General features: G+C 46.9%; 1 long non-coding RNA gene across 1 annotated transcript; it reads left to right on the top strand.

Moving 5' to 3' along the window:
• The first annotated feature begins 16,660 nt into the window (after positions 1–16,660).
• Positions 16,661–22,531, top strand: LOC123776023 (uncharacterized). The gene is made up of 3 exons (XR_006775254.2): positions 16,661–16,836; positions 17,948–18,211; positions 19,093–22,531. It is a non-coding gene; the product is annotated as an uncharacterized LOC123776023 (long non-coding RNA).
• Positions 22,532–26,956: the final 4,425 nt, after the last annotated feature.

The raw sequence follows: 26,956 nt of genomic DNA, 5'->3' as shown, positions 1-26,956 counted from the left end.
TTCCTGGGGGACACGTGATTCTATGGAGTATTTAGTGTGTCTGTACTTGTCACCTACCACTGATAGAAGCTCACTGTCCTCAAAAGCTGTAGTTGGTGAAAGAAAACCAGAATGGGGACAAAGAAGTTTTTTAATGGGAATTCAACCTGGCTGGCAGATCTGCTCCCTGCCACCTGCTGCCTGTTTCCCATCTCACTAGTACCTTCCTGGTTCTGCTGAGGGCAACATGCCTGGCTCAGCAGCTGTAGTCCCCAGCTTCCCCTGCAGCTAGGGGCAGCCCCCTGCTTCAAGACCATCCATGGAGCCATCGCAGTCGTGCATGAGTTCCAAAAAGCCTGTGTAAGGGGCTTTCTCCTCTGGGAGGAGAGCGGTTGTGCCCTCTTCTGCTTAACTCCTCGCTGTCACTCAGTGAATGTGACAACTGGTATAACAGGGCAGAGCAAGAGTACAGGAGGAGCTCTGGCCCCTCAGCAGAGTGGTCATGTCAGCCTTGAACGACCTACCTCACTGATGGGAAGGAGTAGCCCTTGTGTCCTTTAGCCACAGTGCCCTCTGTCACTAGAACCCTAAATAATGTGCATGGCTTCTCTCTCTCTCATTATGAAAAATCAGGATCCACAAGTCATTTTTTCTAGATAACCAAGGGCTAAGAGAGTCTGTTCTATGACAATCTTGGCTTTCATATGGGTTGTAGTGGGGTGTCACTCAGAGTACAAAATGACTCTCCAAAGAACCGAATGTTGGTTAACTGAAAAGATTCTGAAGAGCGAGAGCCCCCCACTGCCTGACTGTGGTCCTCAGGCGGCAGAGACTCCAGCCCAGGGAGTAGTCAGAGGTGCCCAGCTGCAGCTTCTGACCCAGTCTGTACCCCAGCAGGGTGTGGGGCAGATCTGGTCCCACTCTAAGCCACACACTTTAGGCCTCTTTACACCCCAGATGCAGGGATATGGGTGTAAGTTCAACACGCGCCAGGGTCTTCAAAGTGGGAATAGATAACCTGCAGGTGATCAAGGTAATTCACTGGGTGGGGCCAGAACATTCAAACTTCCACTTCCATTGATATCCAGTGTCTAAAATACAAGTAAGAGTATGTTATTCATATCAAATCTAGGGATGTGTTTCTCCTGCTATGAGTTCTTTTACATGGTAAAAACAGGGTTAATCAGACCACACCAGAAGGCTGCCAAAATGTTTTTAGATTTTCAAGAAGAGTTTCTGAAGCATGAGTTAACTTTCAGTATTGTTCACCAACTTCATTTGCTCTCTTCCTCTCCTGCCCACAAGCATGGTCCTGTCTTAGTCATCTTCCCTGCCAGGAACAGTCTGTGGAGGCCAAGCAATGTTGACCGGAAATCTTGGTGGCATCATGCAGTGATAGCTTATTTCTTGCTCACATCCCATTCTGACTTGGGTCAGGTGGCTCTTCTGGATGGTTCTCCCGTAAGAAGAGACTCAGAAATCCAAGCTTTCCATCCTGTGGCCCGACCATCCTGGAGTCCTTCACCCGGGACAAGGGAGGGAAAGTGTGGATACACATGCTAAGATGTTTTGGGAGCGAGGCCCGGCCGTGGAGCATGTCACTTCGACTGCATGTGCCCAGGCTGACTGTAACTGAGGCTGGGAAATGCAGGGCCCTTGCATGTGCAGGGAGAGAAAATGGGATTTGTGAGTGTATAGCCAGTCTCTGTTGCAAGACAGCTTCTGACACTGTTTCGCCAAAACGCAGCCAACTTCTGTCTGTTTCTACAGATCTGCTTCTAATGAGCTGGTCTGAAAAAAATGTGGCCTAATATGAATAGAAAAGATTATGGTTGCTAACGGTTTAGAAACAACCAGGGAACAGACCACAAGTTCAACAAGGCTGTCTAACACTGATGTGAAAAGGCAGGGCAACTGGCTGGAGGCTCTGGCCCTGGAGTCTGAAGGTCTTGTTTTGAGAGCCTGCTCTCCCTCACTGGCCACTCACCCTCAGCAGGTCTCTGTGGGCACACCTGAGAACCACTGTTGCACCTCGCAAGGCTGTACTGAATTTCACAATGAAGGGGTTGTAAGTGCTTTTTGCCAGAACTTGGTGCTCTCCCTACATTCTGAAATTGTTCTTGCCAAGGTCACCAGGAACCTCTTCATTGCCAAAGCCAATGGAGGCCTTTCAGTCTTTATTCTCCTGGAGCTTCTTACCACATTGCAACTGAGACCATCGATCACTTCTTTGTGTGTGAAACCCAACTCCTTCGCATTCTGTAACGCCTTGGGATCTCTATGTCTGTTTCTGATGGGTGATTCTTGGTCTTCTCTGGACAATTCATCCTCCCTTGCCCCTCAGATGGCAGTGTCTCAGGGCCCCAGTCCCAGCCTGGGTCTCTTCCCAGAGTCACTGCTTCAGCAGCTACATGCAGGCTGATGACTCTGCCATTTGTGTTTTTCAGTCCAGAACTCATCCTTTCAGCTCAATTCTTGTAGCCAACTGAGTGTAAAATATTGTGCCATGAAGTCTCAGAGATGCTGGAACTACACAGAGCCAGCACAAACCCCAAACCCGCTCCTCTGCCTTATTCCCTAGCTCAGCTGGGACCAACACTAAGCCTCCTAAGGGGAGCTCATGGGATCATTCATAGCATCTTCTTTCTTGGTCCCCAAATCTTGCCAGTTTCACTTCTTAGATATTTTTCACATCTACTCCTTCTATTCCATTCCAATTGTTTTTGTCCCAGTTCAGGTTCTCATGATGTCCTATCAGGATTATAACATCCTTCTGTATTTCCTCCCTCTGACTTTGTCTTCTCAATCCAGCCTCCGTAGACTCTAAAACTCCAATCCTGAGCCCCAGGCTACCATCCTTAGTACACGAATGGGGAAGGTGCCTGCTCACCAAACTCTGCCAACGGTTGCTGAAATGCAGGTCCTCGAGTAGCTCAAAACACAAAACACCACAGAAACAGACTTGTGACTGTTGGCTACCAGAGCCGGGGGTTGGGGGGTGGGTGGGAGGGTGGCGAAATTGCTGAATGCAATTAAGAGGTACAAACTTCCAGTTATAAAATAAGTAACAGGGATGACATGTGCAACACAGACAATAATATTGTAATAACTTTGTGTTGTGACATATGATAACTAGACTTATGGGGGTCATTTCATAATGCATAAAAATGTCAAATCACTATGATGTACATCTGAAAAAATAGGCTATTGAATATTGCAATTTAAAAAAGAACCTAAAAAATCTGGATTTTAAAAAACATGAAATCTCCTCACTTTTAAATATTGGCTATTAATCTGTGTGGCCCAAATAAACATAACGCAAAAATCCCTGGACTGGATTAGGCCCCCAGGCTGCCAGGTGGTGCCTTCCATGCTGAAGGCTCAGAGCTGACCCTGTCCCCTCTGCAACCAGACCCTGGTTCCGCGTTAGTCTCACGGTTCCCCAAGCCTGCTCTGAACTTCAGACTCTCCTAGCAAGCAAAGATTTACGGTCTCAAGCCATTCTGTTTTTCTGAAATGACTTTTGCAAATAAGTTCACCCATTTCGTATTCTTACTGTCCAAATGGCCAAAACACTGAAAATTTTTATTAGCATAAGAATGTAGTTGTCTGGAGAGGGCCTGGTGCTCGACAGAGCTGTCCTTTCCCAGCACAGATTCTAAGTTGCTTAACCTCTGTAAACCTTGGTTTTCTTATTGGTATTAGCGATGATAACCGTGTCTACTCCACAGGGTTTTTGTGAGTGTTCTAACAGATGCACGGGCTGAGCTGGGAACTTGGGGTAACTGTCAAGTGACATTACCTACTATTCCCATTAATTAGAAATCAACCATCTCTTTCAAACTACCCAATTCATTCTATACAACTACCTTTGGCCATAACTGAGGTGACTTACGGATTCAGCAGCCACCTGCAGCTCAGGACTAAGGGGACTGCCCCATTTAGATGGATTGCCAAGACAACTTTCCACACTGAACTGAGCAGGGAGGTCCTGCTCTTGACCAAATGATGAGTACTTGCTTTATTTCGAGATGAGGCTACTAACTGCGACTTTTTAATCTTTTAATACAAAAGCTTACCAGTCTTTGATATGGTGGTGACACATGGAGATTCTCAGTCAGGCTAGTGGCAAAAAGCACAAACTGTGTAATGCGTGCTTTTCAGTTCTCATGTTTTGTAAAAGCTTGTGAAATCTCTGTGATTAAAGGTTTTAGGCTTTCTAGGAGGTAAAGATTGAGTAATTTTTTTAAATTTCCCATTTTATTTTTACAAAAATGTGGTAGGAGTCAGAGAGAGAAATGAAGACACTTTGGATGTGTGACCTTCCATTGGTGGCGGAGGTCAAGGGCTTGCTTGAATTTGGGGGTGTAAGAGGTGCAGGTTCCTGACAGCAACGTCTCTAACCTGCCTACATGGATGTCAGTCCCATCCTAGGCTCCTCGTCTGGGCTGCTGCCTTACGTGTGGCCTAGTTAAGTAACGGATCTCACCCAAAGGCAACCTAGAGGTTTTAGACAAACCTATGTGCTTCCTGTACCAAAACCAGCAACGGAAACAACTTCTGGGAGCATGAAGCTATCGTGCAGAAGTCTAGCAAAGTATCAGCAGGGCCAGAATGTCTGTCCTGCAAAAAATTCTGACCTATCAGGAATTGTCAGGGTCAGAGCATAAAATGGTGTGCAAGATGAGCAGGTGAGCAAGCAAACCACACATTTGATGTAGAAAACTCAAGAGCCAAAGGAGAGATGCAAATTGAGTCCTATGAAAGCACAAGGCAGAACAGGTTTCTGCCACTTGGAAACTGGGGATGGTTTCATGGAGAAGGGGCACAGGAGTCAGCCTTCCAGGAGAGATGGTATAATGGTGATGAGAGTGGTGGTGCTAAGAATGTGTCCAGCATTACCGAGTGCTTCCCATGTCCAGGCACTCAATGCTTTGCATGGCTAAGTAATCCTCTACCCTGAGAAAGTCATGCCTGTCACTCCATTTCACAGGTGAGAAAACTGAGGCCCAGAGACAGGGCATAACCCATCCCAAGTCAGTTCTCAGCCCCCCCACCCCACCCCGCGACAGGGTTGGAGCTGCGAACGCCTTCAGTGTGCTCCACAAGGCCCAGCAGAAGGGGCTGTGCTCTATTCGCTGTGGGTCTCTGAGGACAATGACCTTTTGCTAATGGAGGAGGACGTGTAGTCAGGAGAACACTCGGTGTGGTTGGTTTTCTGTCTGGTTTTGCAGAATTTCTCGTTACCAGCAAAGGTGCTCAGCAATTCCACTGCTACACGAGTGGTCTGTGTGAGAAAACGCACAGAGGAGCTGGTTGCGCCCTGAGCGTGAAAGTGCAAGTGCTCACAGCCGGCCCAGGAACCAGTCTCAGCAACGCTGAGCCCCCAGTGCACCGTCTCTGGCACCAGGGGACAATCGCAGAAAGAACCAGCCCTGAGTGCTCAGTGCTGAGGCTGAGGAGAGGGCTTGTTTGAAATGGAGCTGGGGTCAGAGAAGGGGCAGGGAAGCCTGACACAAGAGGAGGCAAGACCAGGCCTGCCTCTCAGGAGTCTGGAAGCAGGCTGCCGTGGGGGCTGGTCCAGCCTCCTGCCTGCCCTGTACAGGCCTCGCTTCCACCAGGCTGGTGGTGAAGGGATGCACAGGAGGGATGGGCTGGAAAAGGAGGGACTGGGGACCCTCCCATGGAATCTGTGAAGGTGGACATGCCAGGCCCTGCAGCAGCTATACTGACATGCCCCTTGTGGCCCCCATCTCAAGGAGCCCGTGTGTCCCCTGGGCTCCCTTTCGGAAAGGAGACACACTGAATCAGCCCTAAATTCTTTACCCTATCACTGCCAGGAGAGCCTCTTTCTGATGAAACTTTTAACACAGCCAGAAAAGTAGCTCTCCATCCACAGCAGGAAGGTGGCTGTTGCCATCACGCACCTCCCTGCCCCTAAGTTCTTCTGTTCCTGTCCCCAGGGGGTGCTCCCAAGAGGCAAACTCCCCCAGGAGGCTGCCAGATGAGAACCTGGCCTCCTAGCCCATGACTGCTTTCTTCTGGAATGGTGCCTTCAGCCATCTGCCCATCACTGGGCGCCTCGCGCCTCAAGAGCTGGGATTCCAGTTCCCAGATTGCTGGGCTCTTAAGGGTTAAAGCAAAGGGCCCCACAATGCCTCTCTCTATCTGACTCATGTCCCCTGTCCCTTGGGCCTTCACGTTTAAGACCTTCAGTAGCTCCTGACTGCCCGTGCCATCACATCCCAAGCCACTGCTTTAGTTATGAAGCCTTAGTACGTGAAGCCCTTCACAACCTGGCCCAGCTGTTCTAACCTCACTCAGAGCCATGCTGCTCTTTGCCACCCTTCACTGGGCAGAGACCCCAAAGCTGGAGAATAGGCATTGATCACCTTGTAAACATAGCGCCTGACACTTGGGCTTTTTGGCGGAATAAATAAAAATCCTTTGTTCCAGTCATACCAACATACAGTTTGCAGAAATCTGTGTCATGCTGTGCCCCAATACTGTGTCTTCTGCTCTGAATGCCTTCACCCATTTTCACCCATGAAGCCCATACCCCACGACGCCCCTTTATTGAAGGCTTTCCAGATGCCAAGAAATGTATTCACTTTCCTGTCTTCCTCACCAGCTGTTGCCTCCTTAAGGGCAAAGAACAAGTCTTTTTGAGCTTAGCATAGCACCTGGCATATGGTAGCAATTTTTCAAGAAATTGCCAAAAGTATGAATTAGTAACTGACAGGTGGTGTGGTCATCTCCTTTAATGCTCTCATTTTGAGCAAGAGTAAATTCAAGCAGCTCTATTCCGCATGTGGGAATAAAACTGTGCTTGCAAGGGATATCGGAAGATAGCTCTCTGGGCATGGTCACAGCAGCGTAAAAAGAAACACCAGCAGAGCTGTTTGGTTGGCTCTTGGTTTGCCTGAACTGGAATAGACATTCCTTACTGCCTCGCAGAGCTGCGAGTTCTCCCAGGTTCCTTGAGCAGCAGACATTCTAGTCTCGGTTAGTTGACATCAAAGACGGCTGGCAGTCATGAGGGAAGTGGGGCGGTTGACGAAAAAACAAACAGGAGATAAGTTTTCCCTATCTTGTTTGTTCTGAAAAGAATGTTGATGTCTGCACATTTTTGTAAAGGAATATAAAATCACTTTGGTAAAAAGGCTGCAAGCCCAGGAGACTTGGTTCTTTTATGGGAACAGTGTGCAGGAATCTCTTTATAAACCAAGTTCTCCAGTGTGGGAATGATATTGAGACCCCCATAGCCCACTGTCACCTGCCCTGAGGGTAAGGGTGGGATCTGAGCTCAAGGAGGCTGTTGCTTCTTTCCCATAGTTCAGAGGTTCTCAAAAGAGTGGTCTTGGACCAACGGCATGAGCATCCCCAAGAGTGTTAGAAATGCACATTGTCAAGCACTCCTCTACCTCCAGAAGCAGAGACTCTGAGGTGGCCCCAGGAAGCTGAGTTTCGATGAATATTCCAGATGACTTCCATGCTTGCTCAGGCTTGGGAAGAACTGCCATAGTCCAATCCTCTCTGGGAATGGCTCTGGGGGCTAGAGGTGGTTTCCACCCCTGGGGAAAGCACAATGGGGAATGAGGAGATGGTGGAATGAAGGGTCCTTTCTGGGCCTCTTCTCTCTCTCCAGTCTCCCTTGGGTTAATCCACAACCTGGTTCTAGCTCTGACCTCCTTAGAGACAACTTCTCATCTCCGATTTCTTTCCTTACTTCTTCCTTGAGTTTTTTTCTCCCTATGAGTCATTTCAATCTGCAGACTCTACTGTAGCTTCAAATCTGGAACATCTAAAACAAAATTCACCATTTTCTCCCACTTTAAGTCATCTCACTTCCTTTGGGCATTATTCCCTCCCTCTCTCTCAAAATAACTTACCTATGGCCAAGCCTTGTGCTGGGAGAGCCTCTAGTTTACAAGCAATCACGGATTCTCACCTTGTCACACAAACCTCCATGTGAGAGGTTTAATATAATTTCTTGTCCCTTGTTTTCCTGGCTTCAACTCCACTCAAGACCCTCTTATTCCCAACCCAATTTGGGAAATATTTATAGATACCCAGAACCTGAAATGTACTGTGCCAGCCCCCACTGGGAAAAAGAGCAGAATTAAGACAGGCCTTGCCCTTGAAAAACTGGTTTCCTGAATCATTGGAGGATTAATAATCAATTCTTTCTCCTCCAGGTCTTCTCCTCAGTCACCCAGTTTGCATACTATTATTGGATTAATGGCCCTAAACTGATCATTTCACCCCCTTGCTCATAAGTTTTCCATGATGTGCTTCCTGTGTCGCACAGAGGATCGGGTCCAAATTCCTCCGCTTCACATGCAGACCTTCTATGGCCTGGACCTCTAGAAGTCAGTTTTCCAGTACTCCTCAAACTCTCCCTCCAAACTCTCAGGGACATTGCTACCGACTGTCCTTTGATCTCCCCATTCTTCTGCCTGGTATGCCAGCTTTCCCCACCCAACCTGCAGAAGCACCTTCTATTTCGTCACCTCTCTGAAACTTCTTGGACAGTCACAGCCTGAAATGCTTTCTTCCCCCTTTTTTGGCCCTGAACACATACTGACCTCTGGCACAAATCACCATTTTATATGTACTCATGTCCCTGAAATTAAGCCACGGGGTTCACAGGCAGTTCTTCTACCAGCATTCGTTGTACCTCCCAGAACCCACTCTCCATACGGCAATGGTCAGCCGGGTCACCCGCTGCATGCCTCTCCTTACTCCGTGCTCTCTTGCAGCCATCGTCACTGTGTTTTCCACTGAAGACAGCTGTACTGACCCCAAGCGTCAGCAGCTGACTCTTTCTCGTCACTGCCCAATAGATCGGCGCCCTGCTGCCCCTGGTCATTCTGGGCGCAGGCTCATGCCGACAACACGTCTCACTTCAGGGGCTTCAGCGCAGTGGGCAGCCCACGCATCTAGCTCAGCGCAGGGGAGAGCGTGCAGAGGTCACGTGAGCAGGCCCTGGGTGGGTCCCACCGGAGGCTGGAAGTGTCGGGGATTGCTTCCACCGATGCCATTGGCCAGCTGTCAGTCACGTGGTCCCTCTGAAGGCCAATGTGCAGAAGGAGCAGCTAGGCGGCGCGGCGTGGCCGGGCGGAGTGTGGCGGGTCTTGGTGATGTCGGAAGTGTTTTCTTTTTTTCTTTTTTACATTAAAAGGCCAAGCAAACACAAGGTAATTTTGCTGATTGAAATGCACGAATGGGTGTCTTGGCAGCCAGAGGAATGACCTCAGCTGGGTGCGGGGTCTTGCTTTTGTCCTAGCCGTCTGCTCTCTGAGCAAAGTCCGGAAGGCAAAGCTTGATGGCCATTGGTAATAAGCAAAAGCACACGCTCCCTGGCCGACCTCCACTCCACTGGCTGGAGCAGTGTGTCCCACTTTTCTATAAAAGTAACCGAGGGTCAGGCAGGCCATTGACCACCCACGCTGTGGCTGCTGTCAGGTACAGCAGGTCACGTGCAGGTACGAATGCGCCTCTGGGGAGTTTGTATGCTTACCAAGCGTTAGTTGGATTCACTCCTAAGCCTTTTTAGGGCAGTTATGCGTGCGACGTCAATTACTCAAACCTTCCAGTTTAATTGATGTCACATAAACTGTTGAGTAAAATGGAAATATGAGTGAAAGAAATTTTTTATTATTTTTAAAATCCTAGTATAGTTAGCATACAGTGGTATGTTAGTTTCAGGTGTGCAATATAGTGATTTAAGAATTCCATATAATACTCAGTGCTCATCACCCTAAGTATACTCTCAATCCTTGAAAATATATTTTTAAAATAAAAATTTACTATGGAAAACTTGAATTGAGTGAAAAATGATTGTCAAATAGGGTGTTTATCAGACAACTTTGGGGAAAAGGAGTGGGGGATCATAAAAACACAGAGGTCTATGTACTCTGATGGCTTCAGGGTGTCTTTCAGCTCTAACTGTACTTTGAAGAACCCAAACTGGAAATCAAATTTGATGCATTAGGTATGTGGCCTTTGTAGAAAGGACCACTGAGACTCAGGGAAAGGCCTTGGCCGGAATTCAAAGGATTGACAAATAAATGAACTCTCTTTGTATTTTAAGTTAAAATGGTTATGTTTATATATTTTTTAATGGATTTCCCGCTTTAATTGGCTTTTTGATCAACCACCCCCTAGTGGTTGTATCAAATGAGATACATACCTACTGTTTTGGGAACACAGCTCCACAGGGAGTACACTGAAGTTGCTCGGGGTAAGGCTGATTAATTCAGCACTCTGATTTTCAGTAAGCTTCTCCTGGCTAAACAACATGTGCCTATAGCTTTTAGTTCCTCAGAGCAAGTCTGCAACTACTCCCAGACTAACTCACCCTGTGTTTGTTGACACCTCTACTCAGATAGGCACCTTACTGTCTATGGGGTCCAAGGGCAGCCATTTGAGAAGTGTGGGGGCTCCCCTCTAACTCCCACTTCCTCCCACAAAGCACAGTGTAGGTGTGGGGATCAGGACAAGTCAGGGAAGGAGATAAATCTTCAGTGTGGACCTTTTGCCTGCTGCTTGTGGATGGAAAGAGAAAGCTCCATTAATAACAGACATTTTATTGGGATGGTTATGGGTAGAAATGGACATCTCTTCTGTGTTATCTTAGAAAACAGAGGTCAGTTCTCTTATCTAATGGAAAGGGTAAAAAGCAGCCTTCTTGCCCACTTATATAATCAAGAAACTAAGAGAAGAAATCCAAACCTGTCAGCAGCTTTAATGACAGGAGAACAGCAGGCAGGCAAGAGCTGATATTGCAGGTGAGCTGACTACATCAGGGGGACTTGTTCTTTGTTTAAAAGTGTACTTTCAAAGAATGCCTTTTTGTAAAATGATAAGTCATGCAGGGAATGAGCAACACAATATTTTACAGACCTGGCACTGCACTAAATCACAAAGAGTTGAGAGTTAATATTTCTCACACTCCATTCCTTCAGAAACTCTTTGTACCTTTCTCACGGCCCTTACCAAATTTGATCGTGTATCATGGTCATTTATGTGTACGTATATTTCCATTCCTGGAGAGTAGGCTTCTTGAGGTCAGGATCCATCTCTGAGTCCCCACATGGAGTGTAGCTGAGTACGTAACCACAAGGTAGATACACAATTCATGTTTGTGGAATGAATGAATGAATGAATGAAAGAGGTGGAGTAACATAGATGAAGGAGACTGGATTATGATTAACTTCCCAATTGCACTCACTGGACACTGAATTACAAAAACAAATGCAGTATTTTAATCAAACTGTGTTTTAACAGAAGCAGTACTTTGGCACCTTCAGTAACCCATGCCAGTCAGTAGAAGCTGGGACTGGGCCCTGCGGACTTGGTGCTCATCCCTTCTTCCAGGTCAGAATGTGGTGCCAGAGAGTGGTTGGCAACTGCTAAGAAGTGCATAAGAGAAAAATTCCATGTACAATGACCTCTCTTTTGTATCTGATACTATTTACATTTTATATACTGAGGTAAAAAGAGAGCCTGATTAATTTCTGTGGGGGAATTTTTGTTATATGAGAGCTTAAAAAATAATTTTCCTTATTTTTCCATTCACTCGTAAAAGCAGTCTGGGCTCGTTGAAAATAATTTGGATGATACGGCATAACCTAGGGGGTTTATAATCTCACCACCCAAGATCACTATAGTTAACATCTTGATTTTAATTATTTCAACTTTTTTTTTTTAGATTTATTTATTTATTGGACGGAGAGACAGCCAGCGAGAGAGGGAACACATCAGGGGGAGTGGGAGAGGAAGAAGCAGGCTCCCAGCAGAGGAGCCTGATGTGGGGCTCGATCCTAGAACACCAGGATCACGCCCTGAGCCGAAGGCAGACGCTTAACGACTGAGGCACCCAGGCGCCCCTATTTCAACTTTTTTTTCTCTGCATTGTTTGATTTCATAGTTGGGATCACATGGTACATGCAACTTTTATATTGCCCTCTTTATCTGAACTGTATTTCGAGCATTTCCCTCGCCTTATATATATTTGTTGAAAGCACAGTTTCAATGGCTACTGAATGTTCCGTCATCTGGATACACTGTAACGTATTTAACAGTTCTTCTAAGCCTGGACATTGTGAATGGATACTTCCATTCAAAACATTTTTTTTGTATGTGTGCATTTACATAGTTCACAGAGTTCTTTAAATCTTCTTATGAAAACAGCAATTCCCTGTGCTCTGCCTTTTGATCTGTTCAGGCAATCACTTTCTTTTAGCTGATTTTTTAAGGAATTTACCTCCATATTTTCCAGTAACGTACTTATATGTATACACCTTGCGTCTTCGGTTTAGGTACTAATAACTTTCTCCACAGAAGATGAACATTTAGCTGTGCTTCACCACCATACCTCCCAGCCCGGCCCTGCCACACATACATGCTGCCCGTCCCTATATCCCTCAACTCATCTTTCCTATAACACTGGTGAGATTAGCACTCAGCATTTATATTACATTATCATGTGCATGCAAATGCTATTTACTACGAAGCCACCAAGGAATACTGTGGTTACTTTTCCCTTCTGACACATCTGTTTGCTTCCCTGGAGTTAAAATTTGTCCAGGATTCAGAGAAGCCAAAAGAGGAGACGCAGCAAGAGCCGGGGGCACCGTGAGCCCGGCTGCTACAGGTGAGCAGCAGATGAGTGACAATGTGTGTGAGCTGTGACAGTTCCTGGGGCCCTGCACCCACTTTCCTAACATGCAAGAACAGGGCTGCTGCCCACCTTTTCACCTTCCAAATCTCATGCAAAATGTCACCTTGGCCAAGGCTAATCCGGAATCATTCAGGAAGGGAATTGGTGGGGCGGGGGTTGCAGAGTTCCAACTCAGCGAAGTCAACCCAATTCAAACGCAGCCCAATCTTCCCGAAGGAGTCTGACCTATTCCAGTCTGGGCTGGTCACACTCTGTTTCACCCTGGGATCACCTTCATCATCCAGGGAGTCCTCTCACCTCTTTTCGTTTGACTTAGACCTCCTGTTTTCTAGACACCGTGATTTCCCCTTGATTGGTTTATATTCTCGTTTCTGTTGATCACGTCATCAGGAACACTTCGAGTACTGCAGGAACTCATAGGCAGTGAATGCTTCAGGTCTTCAGCGTCTGACAGTGTCTCTATTCTACTCCCACTCTTAACTCCAGGTTAGAAATGTTCTTTAAGCATCCAGTGCTGAGTTGAGAAGTTCAAAGCCATTCTAATTTCTGGGCCTTGTATGCAATCTTTCTTTTTGTTTGTTTTCCTCTCTGAAAGCTCACAGGATCGTCTTTGTTCCCAAAACTCTGAAATTTGTGATGATGGGTGGTTCGGCTTTCATCCAGTGTGTTGGGCATTCAGTGGGCTGTAATATTATTACCGAGTTCCTTACCTTAATTTTCTCTGTTCTCTCTTCACTCCTACCACATGGGTGTTGGAGTGCTCTGGAACTAAGTCTTTATTTTTCCTCCTTTTCCTCTTCTATTTTCCCTTTGTTTGTTTGGTTGGTTGGTTGAGTTTTGCCGTTTTTTCCCTTCAACCTTCTGGCAAATTTCCTCAATATTACTTCCAAAAGCATCTATTGAGTTAATTTCTGCTATCATTTCTTAATTTCCAAAAACTCTTTTTGTTCTCTAATTTTTCCTTAAAAATTGTGTGTGCATGCTCGTGAGTGATTCTGTTCTTTTTTCTTAAATGCTATGCTTTCTCTTATCCTTCTGAATATACTAATACTGGTGTCTTTTCAAGTTACTTTCTTGTGTTTTTTGATTTGTCTAGATTTGTCTGTATATTTCACAGTTGAGGCTTTACTCAGGTATCTGGCTATCTTTGTATTCTGCTCATATTTAAGATGGGAGATTAAAAATCTGACCAATATGCCAACATAAGGCTTTATCTTACGATGACACAGCATTTTTTATGGGACCTTTTATGGGACTTTTATCTTATGATGACACAGCAGAGCCCTTTTATGGGACCTTGACTCATCAGTATCCTGAGGATTTTTCCTTGTCCCCAGAAGGATCTTGTCTCTCTCCTGGAGGGAATGAGCTGGACGGCCCATGTGCAAGGGCTGCCTGGTGTGTCAGCATTCCTACAGTCCTGTTTCCTTACAGACCCGCCCTCAGCAGCGCCTGGCATCCCGCAGTACGGAAACCTCCACAGATCCAACCTGGGGTTTTCTGTCACCTCCCCCATCTCCTTCCCCACTTCCTGGCCTTGGCTTGGGTTGCAGAGCAGTAGGAATGAAGGAGGAGGTGAGGGCTCTGTTCTGCAGCATTCTCTTCAACACTGCATGGAATGAAACATCACACCCTGAAATCCTGTTTTTAGCCCCCCTTTGCCCTGCTTTCTCTGTCACCAGAGCTGCCACTTTTCAAATCACATGGGAGCTGTGCAGAGCAGACAGAGCAGTTCCTGGCTTTTCCTGGCGCTGAGGATATAGCTTTGGGGTCTGCGTGCGGCACCTGCTCCGCAGCCTCTGCATGTCTCACTGTTGTCAAACCGCTCATTCTCTTGGTCCTCCAGGGCTTGTGTCTTTTTGGAATTCCCTTTTTCTGTCCATTTTGGTGAGGTTTGGGAGGGAGCAAAGGTATGTATTCAAGTCAGTATCTTAATAGGTACCACCTTTTCCTGGAATTCAAGGGGTCTTCGTTCCCAGGTAATTCACAGACAGCACCCATCAAGTACTGACTTAGCTCTAAGGGGCATCTGTGCTGATCCAGGATCAACAGAGGAGTCCGATTCTTTTGTGCCTGAATAAACAAAGAGGCAACCCTGTCCTACACTTTATAAAAAAAATTTTTTTTAAACTTCATTCAGAAGAGAGGAATTTTGTATACTTGGGGAGGGGGACAGTTTCTCTAAACTGCCAGTGATCATTGAAGAGGGGTCTGGTAGCTCCTTGCTCACAGCAGGGCTGAAAAGACTTAGTTTGCTAGTACCTGCCTAACACCTTTGTGTCATTCCAACCAAGAGGCCTATCTCTGACATGTTCTCGTCCACCGGACGATTCACACACTTTCTCTACCTCTAATGCCATTAGTTTCTGGCTCCTTCCTTGGGCAAGCAACTCAATAAAGGCATCCATTTTCTTCCCTACTCAGTATCAACTAGGGGATTCATCTCTGCAGACACGTCCCATCAGTCACCCACTTCATAGTTGAAAAGTGAGATCAAATTCACAGCAGATTTTCCCCAAAATACCTTTTTATCATCAGCACAAAAAGCACTTTTCTATTTTGTGTGATTTATTTTTTAGTTTAGATTTTTTTTTTTTCATATGTAAGCTGTCGCTATGGTAGCCATAGATTTTTTTGGTGATTAACTTTCAACTTTACAACTGACTTTTCTCAAGGAGCAAGTGGCTGGAGGTTTTGTTTGCTTCCTTTTGAAAACTTTAATGGAATGTTGGCAAAGAGGTAATTATAATAGCTTAAGAGGTTATATGCATCCTTTTCAGTGTACTGAGTTGCTGTCCTGAAGGAACCACTTTTCTTACATGTAAAATGGGTGGTTCATTTTAGAGGCACACCTGACCACCATGAGAAGATAATGGGATGCGTCAGGATGCCTGGGTCACAGATGATTGAATAATGCACAAACACATCATTAGTAAAACAGAGGAGTGTGTGCTTCTGGCAACCTGGTGGATAAGCAATTCTTTGACATACGCAGATGTCTATTTAAACATGTTTATATTGTAAAGTGCAGGATAATCTCTTCCTAATCATTCTTAATGGCTTTTGCCTACTCCCATTTCTGGCTTGTTACCATGTAAGGTTTGATGTTCAAAAGTCAGTTATGGTTATTTTGTTCCCCACTCTTGAACCTCAGTGGAACTATTCCAGTTCTGAGCCTAAAGAGCCAGAATTCAGGTATCTTCAGGACAAAATCCGATAGGCACCATTTACAGATCAGCCAGACTTACAGCTTTACAATAAGCTAAAATTTTTTAAAGATTTATTCATTTATTTTAGAGAGAGAGATAGAACAGGGGTTAGGGATAGAGTGAGAGGGAGAGAGCATCCTAAGTAGACTCTGTGCCGAGCATGGAGCCCCATGGGGGGCTCAATCTCATGACCATGGTCTCATAATCTCATGATCACAACCTGAGCTGAAACCAAGAGTCAGACGCTTAACCAACTGCACCACACAGGTGCCCCAATAAGGTAATTTTTAAAATAAGCCATTGGAATCAACCATATTTTCTCTTGCCAGACTATAAAGATCTTCTACCCATGAAAATGCAGCCTTTCTTTTCAGTGTGGCTGCCCACACAGCCATTGCTTTAACAACTACAGATTGAGAGATAGATACAAAGGTCCTGAAGGGAAACACAGTGAGACATTCATGCTGTGTTGAAGGCCATGTGGTAATAACTCACTTTAAAACCCTGGTGTGAATGTGTTCTGGGCCTCTGCTCCCTGGGCAGGACGTCCCTGTGGTTCGGATTCTTTCCCCCTAGAGTTTGGGGCTCTTTTCTCAGCACCTATAGCCTGTATCATTGAATAAGAGAGAAAACATTCATTGTCCAACAAATACTGGCATGATTTTCTGAAATAGAAACATGTCCTTGAGCCAATTTCTATTTTAGAAACTGCCAGTGACTCACTGGTAACCTTGCGCAAGGAAGACGTGACCTTTATTCCTTGCACAAGTTCCCAGGACTAGAACGAAGTTATAAGGAACATTGTTTGTGACAGGCTCTCCAGCATGCAGAGTGCATGTGAACACGCCTCGCCGCATGCCCACACTCTCAGAGACCTTTTGTTAGAGCGTCCAGGATGGCACAGGCATGAAGGGGCAGGATACAGAGCAGACCAGGCCTCCGATCCCCAGCTCCAGCAAGGTGCGTGGTGCGGACTTGGGAAGCTCCTTAGCGTCTGTTCTCTACCCTGGCCTCCTCCACAAATAAGGATAGAACTCAGGGAGTCGTGGGGACCATATATGTTAGTGTACAGGAAGTGCACGTCACAGCACACGGAGCATGCTTAAAAAGGATCATCGTCAGTGTGATTGCTATTATTTTCTTCGCGGGTGTAGTAGGTAGGGTTATTGTTGCCAATATTATATCCTCTGTTTCCCACGTGCCTTTGAAGTTCCTCCTCTAGAGATGGAATGCGCTTCCTCACCCTTTGACTTTAGGTTTGACCACGTGACTTGCTTCGGCCAATGGTGTATGAATAGAGTGGCAGCTGGCGACCTCCAACCCAAGGCTTAAGAGGTATTACATGTTCCCACTTGTGCTCTTAAGCTTTGGCCATCATTCATGAGAGTGGCAAGTCCCAATCACCCCTCTGATCTGGGGAGGATGAGAGGCGTGTGGAGCAGAGCTGGGCCCAGCTCGCTTCTCAGAGCCAAAGCCAGCTGGTCACTTCACTGCTGGCCCGTTGTCGCCCAGACAATCTGAACATGTGTGAACGAGAATAAGTGAGAATATTAAACCAGTGGGTTTGGGGGTGGCTCTTTATTTAGCATAGTTGTGGCGATCACGGGCACGTACAATGGGAAAGTTAATTAACTGTGAGTTAACTGTTGTGGAAAGGTTACGTGAAGAATGGCATGGAAGCTGAAGTGTGAAGGGTGGTTTAGAGGCAGATCTGGGAAGGAAATCTGCTCTCAGAATCTCACTGCAAAGCCTGGTTCATGAAGATCTGGCTGTTCCGACCTGCTGAGAGGCTGACTTTTTTCCCCCTCAACATGTATCTATATTGACCATAGTCTCTTTCCCTCTCTCTCAATCCCTCTCTTTTTAAAAGTCAACATAGAAAGGCTGTACTTTTGATTCACATCCAGGGGAAGCCCAGCCTTTCTCTGATTGCCAAAGGCTCTTACTGAAGGACGGATGAGAATTCAGATTCTGGAGATGCTGTCTCTTCATCCATGCCCAGAATGTGTCGCTATTTTTCTAATGCTGTGGAGGCAGCTGAGTGATGTAACCCTTTTGGTGTAATCCTAAGGCTCCATGGAATCACTGGCTTGACATCTTAGCATGCTCCGTCCCTGCTGTCACCTTCTGAGGAAGAGAGAGAGAGAGAGCGAGCAAGCATGCATTCAGCAGGAGCAACAGACCCTGGAAATCCAGGACAGCAGTGGAATCTCGTCCTTCTGTCGGCTGGCCTGGCTTCTTCAACCTCCTGCCTCTCTCCTCAGGAACTCTTGGGCAGGCTTAAAGAAACCTTTGTATGAAGGAAGGCCTTTGAAATGTTACCTCACCCAGTTTGGTTAGAGTGACTTTTCTAGTTGCTTGTTTTTTCCATTCCATTCCTTTTCTTTTTTTTTTTTCTTTTTTCTTTTTTTAAAAAAGATTTTATTTATTTATTTGACAGAGAGAGACACAGCCAGCGAGAGAGGGAACACAAGCAGGGGGAGTGGGAGAGGAAGAAGCAGGCTCACAGTGGAGGAGCCTGATGTGGGGCTCGATCCCAGGACTCTGGGATCACGCCCTGAGCCAAAGGCAGATGCGTAACGACTGAGCCACCCAGGCGCCCCATTCCATTCCTTTTCTACAGTGATTTATTTATCAGGCAAAACTGGCACGTGAGGTCAATGGATATTTTGTAATGGAAATGTGATCCTTAGGTGCCCGATGCGCTCAGTCTTCCATGTGGTGTGGTGAACAAACTCAGAGGGCAGAGCCCACTCAGTCTGGAAGGGGGCAAGACACCTGTCTAAACCCACCCCTCGATAGGACTGACTGAGCATGGCATTCCCATTATTGGATGTGTACTGTCTTTGCCTTTAAGGTAATCACACTGAATTTTGCCTGAGGTGGTGGAAGTGGTAGCTGAGGTGAGGAGCATTCTAGTTAAAATGGTAAGGAGATATATTCCTGACTTCCAATCTCACAAATGCCTCATTAATTAAGCAAAGGTAATGATGCTTGTTGTTTAGAAAAGGGCATTTGCTCTAGTAACCATTTTCTTAAAATCAGACCACTGCCTTGGGATTAGAATCAACGAAAAGTCAGAATTGGGCAGATTAAGCCATCCTATTAATTATAACTTAAAGTGAAATGTTGTCATGTATAAATGTAACATGAAGATTTCTATTACAGGGATAAATAACTATTCTTATTATCCTAATAATTAGCTTCTCTCCGCAGGTAGAAAGCAACTTTCACTGGCAGACCCAGGAATGGAGATTCTCAAAGCAGGATAGAAGGAATCAGGAGGAATCAGGAGGAAAACTGCAAAATTACCTCCGTGAGGCCTTCCCGGCCCAGAACAGCCTGCCACCTGCTAACCAGACTCCCACAGGCACTGTGGCCCCTGATCGAGAGTGGTCTTCTTCCAACACAAACAGACTCATGTCATCCTTCTATCCCCACCCAACTTCCTGAAGCCCGCTGGTGCCCTGGGAGCCAATTGTGCCCTCTACCTCTGAAGTCCAGCGAGATCTGGCCCCTTTCGACGCACCATTACACCATTACTATGCGCCGTTTTCCCATTCCAGCCATAGTCTCCAGCCGTCCTCCCACCTACCAGGGGCATTCCTTTCCTTCTGTCTTCACTGCGCCTCTCCACTCTTCAATTATTAACTGCAACTAATCCCTTTAGACACTGGCTCAGCTATGACATTACTTCCTTAGAGAACTATCCCAGACCCTCCAGTCAAGCTCCCCTGTTACGAGCGTGGACGCCACTTAACCACACACAGAGCGCACATTGGCTTATTGGATTAAGTTTCCCTCTCAATACACTCTGTAACTATCTATAAGGATAGCAGGCTTTTGCTCACCATTGACTGGGACCCTAGCACTGGAATGGTATTGACACCTAGCATATCTTCAGTATCTATTGAGCAGATGGAAAGGGAACTTAGTTTAAAATGCACTTAGAACATGTGATTGTTGTCACAGAAGCGTATATTCCAGCTCAGACCCTTGCTCAGGGAAAGGACATGGCATCCGGGTTATCTTGGAAGGGACTCTGCGGTCAGACCGGCCATAGCTCAGTTTGGTTCAGCAGTTTGATGTGCGAGTTTGATTTTTGGCTCACTGGTTTTTGCCAATATGAAATTTCTAGTTAGGTTCATACTGACTTAAAAAGAATCAACCTTTCCACTCATTTATCTACCCGTCCATCTCCCTCTTACCTGCCTGGTGAATAAACTGAATGCATCTGGCTTATTCAGTCCACATGAGAATCAAAGTCTGGGGTTCTGTGTTTTGTTACTGAGCTCGGTCCCTGTCCAAGTGGTTCTTTATCATCAACATAGCTCTGAAATCATCTCAATCAGCACAGACCATGTCCATCTCCAGCGACAGAGCTCCAGGGTCACCTGCTCTAAGGGAGCAGTTCCAGAGCGCAGGGAAGACAGGTGGTGAAGAAACAAAAGTGGGTCATTTGGGGGCTGTGCGTTCAATGGAGCAGCGTTGTTTGAACAGGGAACCGTTTGGGACATGTTTTTACACTACTTTTCTTGTGATTTGTTCATTTTCTTTCATGACTTCCTTTCGGTGAATACTGGGAAGGGGCTTCTGAAGGGAGGCAGGACGTGCTAGGAAGATGTGGGAGCAATTGGAACACCATTTGCAAAACAACAAAGGCAGCCCTAGGCAGTGAGCACAGGCAGAGTAAACAGCACCGGTGCTGCCAGCACACTGTTCAAAGCTTGGCCATTCAGGGGATCATCGGAGACAAGCCACCACAAGAAGCCTGTAATCACCTTTCCCCCAGTTTATGAAACAGGCAGAGATCAAACGAAGGAGGTTGGGGTTAGTGTTCCCGATAACAGCCTCGCAATTGAACAGCCTGCAGGAGAGGAGGTCAGCCGAGGGTTCCAGAGGTTAGGGCTATTTTTAGTGAGAGCAAAGAAGGAAAACCCGCAGAGTTGTAGATTCCAGGGTGAACGACACAGTTGTTCAGTGAATTCTGCTACAGATGCCCAAAGAGCATATCACCACTGAGCAGCTGCCCTGGACCCGGCCAGGGAGAAGCCCAACGATGACACTGACTGCCATCTATCCGTGGGAGTGGGTACATCGAGACACCACCAGCAGGCAATCAGGGAGCCTGGCGGAGACAAACCCAGGTTTTCTTGACCAGGGACTATGGTTAATACCCACAATAGGGAGCGTTTTTGGTTTTAACAGTTAAAGTATTATCAAAAAACTATAGTCTGCAGGAAGCAATTCACAAAGGGCAAGTCTGGGCATTGAGAGGGTAGGTTGTTTGTTGGGGGGATGTGGTGGCAGAAATGTTAAGTGAGAGTCCTGAAGACCCCGATGGTCAAGGTGGGAGAAGCCACAGGGGGCGTCAGCCCCAGCCCGTCTCTCAATCTCAGAAGGGCACCAATAAAGCCAAGTGGGCCACGCTTCCTGCCTCTGAAATCAGGAAGCCCTTCAAACCATGTCAAATCCTTTTTCCGGCAAAAGGGACAAAGCTGGGAAGTAGTGGAGAGGGATCTGTGGCAGAGGCACGGAGTGCTGGAGACGACAGTCTAAGGAGCTGCATGGGCCGTGTATGGATGGGGGCAACTGGGTGAGTGCTAATCAAGCAGTAAGCTACAGTGCTGGCTGTCTTCGTGTGAGAAACGATGGCAAAGAAGGGCTCTGCCTAGCGGATGCAGAATCCTGGCATCCGGCAGAGGTTTATGGGCCTAAGGACGTCGAGGATAAGACGCATGGAAGAAGAGGCATCAGGAGAGTGTTAGGGGTGGAGGAAGAGAAAGCTGCAGTTAGGGCAGCTGGCCTCTCCGGCAGCTTCTCTTTATCAGCAACGGCCCAGGCACCACGGGCTTGTGAGCAAAGGACCTGGGAGCCTTTCCCTCACTGCTGGGCGGCAGGGCAGCACCCTGAGGTTCAGTAAACTAGGGATTGCAGAAGCAGCCACGTGGGTGTTTGGAAATCCAAACGAAGTCGCTTTAAAGACAATTTCACCTTCCTAATGAGAAGCGGCTCTGTAAGGACATGACTTTCACCTCTCCGGGGATTGAGAATTGCTCTGGATGTCGAAACGGACCCTGGGGCCAAGCAGGAGTTTGCTTCCGGATCGACCATGGCATGTGGCTCTTACACAAGCATCCGATTGGCCTGCACAGAGGCTTGAAGTTTCGAAAGCTTTCTGGAAACAGTGGCACAGAGCTGTGGGCCCCAGCTTGCCCGTTGTGTCAGGCATGGATTGGCACCATGCTCCAGGTCAGGAGGCCAGCACTCCAGAGACTGCTGCTGCGGACACTGCCAGGCTCCAGCCGCTCCGCACCCCTTCCCCTCCACCCCTCTCCCTTCGACCTTGCTGCAGGGGATGTGGAAGGGGACCAGAGCTCAGCTGTAGCGTACTGAGGTGACCCTGATAGCTCCAGGTTGCCTCTGGGGATCAGCAACACAAGGGTCAGAAGTGAATTTTCAGAGGCGCCTGGGTGGCGCAGTCGTTAAGCATCTGCCTTCGGCTCAGGGCGTGATCCCAGAGTCCTGGGATCGAGCCCCACGTCAGGCTCCTCTGCTGGGAGCCTGCTTCTTCCTCTCCCACTCCCCCTGCTTGTGTTCCCTCTCTCGCTGGCTCTCTCTCTCTCTGTCAAATAAATAAATAAAATCTTTAAAAAAAAAAAAAAGAAGTGAATTTTCAGTTCTGCTTGTTTCCTTTTCCCAAACTAAACACCAGAATACTGGGCAAATTCCGCTCCTCCCCACCCCTGCTTTTACGGACCCACTTTTTGTTTGTCAGGAATGAATCAACGGTTTAAAACAGAGGTGTGTGCTGTGCACCACCTTGTCCGTGAGCCTTCTCCGAGGTAAAGCAGTGATCACACTGGGGCTCAGACAGCCCGTGTCCACACTGTCCATTGTGCACAGCATCACTGCACTGGCCAGGAGTGCTTGCGGAGCGGCTGCTCGCAATCGTGCATTTTCCAGATCATTGGCGGTTCAAACCTTTGCAGGGTCAAAACTTTAAAACGTCACTGTGGCTCGTGAACACCTTTATGACACGTACAAAACTTCTGAACTTTTCTAAGCAGAAAATACATAATGTAATTCATCTTTTCATGATGACTCTGGAATATCATTATATCATTGTAATCACCACTTGCTAGGCTGTCCTAAGTTAACAGCAGTGCCCCCAAGATGGACAGAGCTTCTGTGGGGAAGACTGCTGTCCCCTACAATGAGCAATCTCAGCGCCACCTCAGCGACCAAAAACAATCTAGAAAACAGGACAGCTAGACAGTTATTTTTTAAAATTGCTCATCTAATTACAACAGTAATACATATTCATTGCAGAAAACTGTTATGTACAAACCAATAAAAGAAAAATAAAGTCACTAAACTGAGATTTAAAATAGGTTTTTGCTGCCAGGCTTTCCCGCCGTGATTTTGCCGACGCCTGCGGGTACTTGTGTTAGATTCTCTGTTTCTACCTAGTGATTCTCCTTTCTGCTTCAACATACGGTGTCTGTGCTTTCCAATCACTGCTTTTACTTCTGGGTAAAACAGTTCTGTGGTTTCAAGAAGATAAGGTAAATGTTATCATGGATGTATAAAAAAATTCTCTATACCTTTATTCAAGAAAAAGATAAAATTGGGGTAATTTATAAGCTGTCTATAAGAAGACTATAGGAAGCTGGTGACATCAGCAAATAGTCCTTAATCTCTTTGAATTTTTGCATAGCTACTCTCAAAAACTTCAAAATTTTGCAGATAAGTCTTAGAATAGAAGGTGTCAGGGTATTTTGCTACAACAAACTACCATTGGTGGGGTGGCTTAGGCAACAAAAATTGATTTCTCACTGTCTAAGATCCAGACGCTGGCCAATTCATTTCCGGACAAGAGCCCTTTTCCTGGTCTGCAGATGGCCTCCTTCTCCTAATGCCCTCATTGGCAGAGAGAGGAAGCAAGCTCTTCCATGTCTCTTCTTATCAGGGCACTAGTCACATTGTGCGGGTGCTGCATTCATGACCTACATACGTCTCCGTATGTGAACTTTGCAGGGACACAAACATTCAGTCTATAGCATTCTTGGAATATGCGTTGGGATCATTATAAGAAAATTCGAGAGTCCCCCAGTTAGAGCTTTAGGCTGAGATTCTGGTGGCCACATGGTTAATTCCCAGAATTCTGACTTCCCACAGTCTGCCTTGGACAGTCCCAGTGGATGCCTCCTGTCTAGGCATGACTTTACGTAAGGCCCCTTTTGCCCTCCCAAAGGCCCTGACGATCACGTCCCAGCCTCTGGCCCATTGCTGCCTTGGTGGAGAGGCTCCCAGGGTGTGCCAGTCCAGAGCCGATCAGAAGGGAGAAGCAGCTGAGTGTGCACGAGGCCCTTCCCAGGCCTGGAAAACAGTTCAGGAGGATTCAGCACATGCAAGAAAGCGTATTTTTCCCAATGGCCCATTTTTGCACGTCTGAGGTATTGACTGTTTCCTTGGTCCCCTCTTAACTTTGAAGCAAGGGGAAAGAGGACTGATCTCCCAGGAAAGACACACTGGATAAATCCTGCAATTAAGTAGGGGGAAAACAGCCCATTTTCCTTACATCCTTAAAACTCAGAGCCCTTTAGGCTGGGAGAAAGGTCAAATGACTCCTCTCATTCATATTTCATGGTAGCTGCTAGTTCAGAATTGCCAATTACTTAAAAAATCATTAAAAATTTAATGTCAAGAAAAAACAATTAGAACCATTGTCCGGTCATGTCAAACCACATGTATTTCTGTTTTTCTATCCATTTTTGTCCTTATGTATACCTTGTGCACACTTTTCTACCGTTGTAATTTTTTCACTTAACACCTACTTTTGCATAGTTTCTTAACTGTTCCCTGTGCGTTACGCACACTGCTGGACATGCTCCCCTTTGGGCATTGCAGGGCCCTCCTCCACCCAGAGCCTGGACATCCTGTTTCTTTGTAGGGGCTTCAAGGGAGAGCTGTTGAAGCCACAAGGAAAGGTTAGATTTTGAAGACAAAAATAATTTTCCTCCTTTGAAGGCAGCATGGGTGTAGTTAGAAACTGAGGAAGCCCAAGGAGTCTGAAACCAAGAGGTTGGGGCTCTAACCCTTCACCTTCCTCCTACTTATGTGACCTTGGGAAGGACTGAACCTTCCTGAGCCTCAGCTGCCATTCTGCGAACGGTGGTAAACCTCACGGGGTTATTGAGGGACTGATGTGGATGGAGCATCTTGAATGAAATGGTGCTGTGCAAATGTTGTTTGTTTTTCTGTCAGGGAATCCAAAGCAGGACTTAGGCCAGGAATGAGGCTTAGGGCTGATGAGGGGCCCTGACCCTGGGAAAGCAGTAGGTTAGGTGAGGCTGGCCCTCCCAGCATGTATGGTAACCTCCCTGCCATTTGTCTTCTTCCCCCAGATGGCACTTCCTTGCCTGTCCCCCACCTGCCACATCTGTTCTAGAATTGCCACTCATGGAGTCCTCCTCCAAGGGAGCACTGACCTCTGTTCTCCAGGCTAAAATGTATGCCCTGCAGATGCAAGGAAGAGCAAACTGTCTGAGCTCAAGGATTTCCTGGTGACATTAAAAAATACATTGCTGGATTTTGATTGATAACTTCTAATTGAACCTGATCCTTACGGATAATTGAGAGCATGAAGTCAACACTGAGCCATAATAGATAGTGTGGCAATTGAGCTCTGCTAAAGTGATGCTGGCCTTTCTAGTGCTTGTACCAAACAGAAAGGTGTCCCCACCTCCCTCTGGTCTCACAGTTGGGGGATGGCATGTCTCCATATGGCATGCTCTGTCCTCCTGCACAGCGACTCACTTGTGACTGGCACACTGTAGTTAAGGGGTGAGGGTCAGGGAGTCCACATTTGCACACTTCTGAGCCCCTTCGCTATTGTCCTCTTCCACATCCCAAGCATCTGGAACCCAATTGTCCAGGATAGAAAGCTCTCTCAATTTTTTTGTTCCACAGGCTTTGAAGGGTATCAGGCATTGGCAGTTGACAATGCTTTCAAATGAGTAGCTAAAGTTAAAAAAGAAAAAAAAAGCAATTATGCGCCCTCTTCTGTACACAAATACACAGAAACTTTGTCCCTGAGCCTAAAGCAATGGGACAGGTGTTGGAAGTCATCCCTCTCAACCTTTGCTTCTGCCAGCCAAAAGGGTCACAGGGTCCTTGAGAATTATGTGCAGCTCCTGGGGTGTTGAGGGTAAACAGGATAACAAAGTGAAATCATTTTGTTATTACTGCTTTAGCTGTAATTGCTTTATTTATTCCAAAAGGAAAGTTTAAGGCAATATTATAGTTATGACTGTTAATAGGACATCTTGGGGCCCCATTTTTATGGGGATATAACTGACATATAACACTGTAGTAGTTTAAGGTGTATAAGGGACCCTTCAGTCCTCACTATGAAGACTGAATCCCATGAAGTCCCTCCCTGCCTCCACCCCCGCATAGCTGCAGGTGCGGGGACTGCGGTGGGGACTGGGAAGCAGAACACTTTGGGCACCTTGTCCCCTGCATGTCTCTCCCCTCCTCTCGTCCCTGCAGCCTGGGAGGAGACAGCCGAGTGTCCGTCATCCCTATCCTTCCCTCTGTAGGCTTGTGTCCGGCGGCGTCCGCAGGCTCGCTGTAACCATCACCCCTGAGAGGCTGTGTTCTCGCGAATGAATGTGGGACGTCACAGCCTCTGTGGGCAGCCTCTTTGGCTCACAGCAGGCTGTTCCTGCTGAAGAGACACTAACCCTCTCTTGACAAGGATCCTGGTTGCTACCTCTGTAATCGCTGATTCATTCATTCAGGAGACATTGCTGAGTGCCTCTTTGAGCGTGCACAGGTCTCTGAGACTCCCTGCCCTCCTAGACGTCTTTCTTCACAAAGAATTTTCCCGCCTCTGCATTTCATGTGCCACCTGGGAACGTCCTGCCTGTGCAAATAGTTGCAAATCGGCCTGGATTCAAGGGCTCCTCAGACTGACCCCCGGCCTGCATGTCCAGCCTTATTCTCAAGCCACACATCCGCAGCAGGCTGGTTCAGAGCTCCCCGCTCTGCGGGCTCTGTATTTTAGTGCTTT

This window comes from Ursus americanus, chromosome 7 (genome assembly GCF_024610735.1).
Source record: "Ursus americanus isolate L20-20 chromosome 7, mUrsAme1.1.p, whole genome shotgun sequence".
In the NCBI taxonomy this organism is placed as follows: domain Eukaryota; kingdom Metazoa; phylum Chordata; class Mammalia; order Carnivora; family Ursidae; genus Ursus; species Ursus americanus.
The sequence above is the reverse complement of the archived record's forward strand: the minus strand, read 5'-3'. Positions and strand labels throughout refer to the sequence as shown.